This window comes from Neophocaena asiaeorientalis, unplaced genomic scaffold, assembly GCF_003031525.2.
Source record: "Neophocaena asiaeorientalis asiaeorientalis breed wild unplaced genomic scaffold, Neophocaena_asiaeorientalis_V1.1 scaffold211, whole genome shotgun sequence".
Lineage (NCBI taxonomy): Eukaryota > Metazoa > Chordata > Mammalia > Artiodactyla > Phocoenidae > Neophocaena > Neophocaena asiaeorientalis.
In genome coordinates, this window is record NW_020172824.1 from 1,382,295 (window position 1) to 1,384,412 (window position 2,118).

Genomic DNA, 2,118 nt, shown 5'->3' on the forward strand with positions numbered 1-2,118 from the left:
GCATAACGTAATATGATAAACCTTATGATAAAACTACTTACAGTACCATCACTGGTTCAGCTAATATTAATGAAAAGGAAGGAAAAAGGAGAAAGTTAATATTTTGTTTTAGTATTTACCATATGCCGGGCACTAACTACACTAAGCACTTTGTAATTCCTTATCTTGTTAAAGCTTCACAATAACCCTGCAAGGCAGACAAGATCACTCTTCCCACTTTACAGATGAAGAAGCAACATAAAGGCCAAAGGCCATGCAGTCAGTAAGGTGTGGAAAATGACAGAGTGGCTCTGCCTCCGGATCCTGCCCTTTAGATGGAGGCCATCTCTGCACTTTATTTTCATCTCTGTAAAACTGAAAAGTTGTCACTAGATATTCTCTAAGTTCTTTTTCCTACAATTTCATTCAATGAGCTAGTGTTCACAGGCACGTGGTGGTACAAAGCACACTCCCTACAACACAGAGATGCAAGTATCCCAAAGCTTTCCTGGACCAGTTTTGGAAAAAAAAAATGAAATATCATTCATGCAGCCATTAATTCATCAATTTCTCTGTCCATCATTCATTCCAAAATCCATTTACGAAGGACCTGGTGCCTACCGGTGAGGGGTTTACAGTCTTATAGGAGCTGTTACCTGTCTAGTTCATCTTTCACGCCAATCCCAACCTCTTGCTGTCTATAGTGCTGTGTTGAGAAAAATCGTGAAGTTATACGTAGGCTCAGAGGAAAAGAGTGGCATTATAAATTACAGATGTGTATCATGGGGACAGAAGGGCTGAGGGAAGCATATTTACCACACATTTGCCTTTCCTGGTTTAGCCCTTCATGTAAATTAGAAAAACAACTTTAAGCCCTAATATGATAAATTTCCCTAAATCATCTCACATAGGGATAAAATTTGTCTTCTTACCATCCTAATTAGTAAATTAATAATAGTTTAGTTCAGCCACATCAGTCCTATAAATATCTATAAAATGTTTTATGGTGATATGTTGAGGAGTTGGGCTTAAATAACAGACACTAAAGAGGGAAGGAAGAGGAAACAGAAAAAGTATTCTGTGAAGCTGCACAGGGAGAGGTAGGCATCCCACTGGATGACGATGCAAAATTCTCTAATTATTCTAAGACAGTCAAACTGCCTGGACTACTTAGTTTTCATAAAGATGCAGCTCTAAATGTTTTCATTAGTCAAAACAGGAGAGTATAATGAACAGCTAACAAATTACTGTGGAAGTTAATTAACTGACACAGTTTTCTTTCGGTAAAATCGTGGCATTAGAAATCATTCTTGATCATAAAATCTTCGATGGCTTTCACCTTCTTTGTAACTGTGTGGTTAATTTTCAGGTTAAATTTCCACTGCTGTGAAAATTCCACAACTAGCCTCTTGCCGATACTGAAATTTTCCTTCTTGCCTGCCATGAATCAATTATGAGTTTGTGAAAATCTGCCACATGCCCAGTGCCATCCTAGGCTCTGTGGGGAACGGTGCACTGATGAAGACAGTCTGTGCTCTCAAAAAGTGGAAGGTTCAGGACTTCCCTCGTGGCACAGTGGTTAAGAATCAGCCTGCCAATGCAGGGAACACGGGTTCAAGCCCTGGTCCGGGAAGATCCCACATGCTGCGGAGCAACTAAACCCGTGCGCCACAACTACTGAAGCCACGTGCCACAACTACTGAAGCCCACACGCCTAGAGCCCGTGCTCCACAACAAGAGAAGCCACCACAATGAGAAGCCTGTGTGCCACAACAAAGAGTAGCCCCCTCTCGAGGCAACTAGAGAAAGCCCGCACACAGCAATGAAGACCCAACATAGCCAAAAATAAATGACTAAATAAATAAGTAAATAAAAATTTTTTTTTTAAGTGTAAGGTTCAGTCTGGAGAGAAAGCTGACTGACTGACGGACACTTGCTCTCTTCTCCGGTAGGGACCAGCCAACAGCTTCTAGCATAGCGGAGCACTCAGCACCCAAGAGGACAATGCAAGCAGATACATCCACTAGCTTTTGCTTTTCTTGGAACCTTGGGACTGAATCATTCTCCCCCACTGAACAGACACTTCCATACGTGTCCTTGTCACAACTTCCAGTCTACCCCCAAATCCCTGCGCTCTTC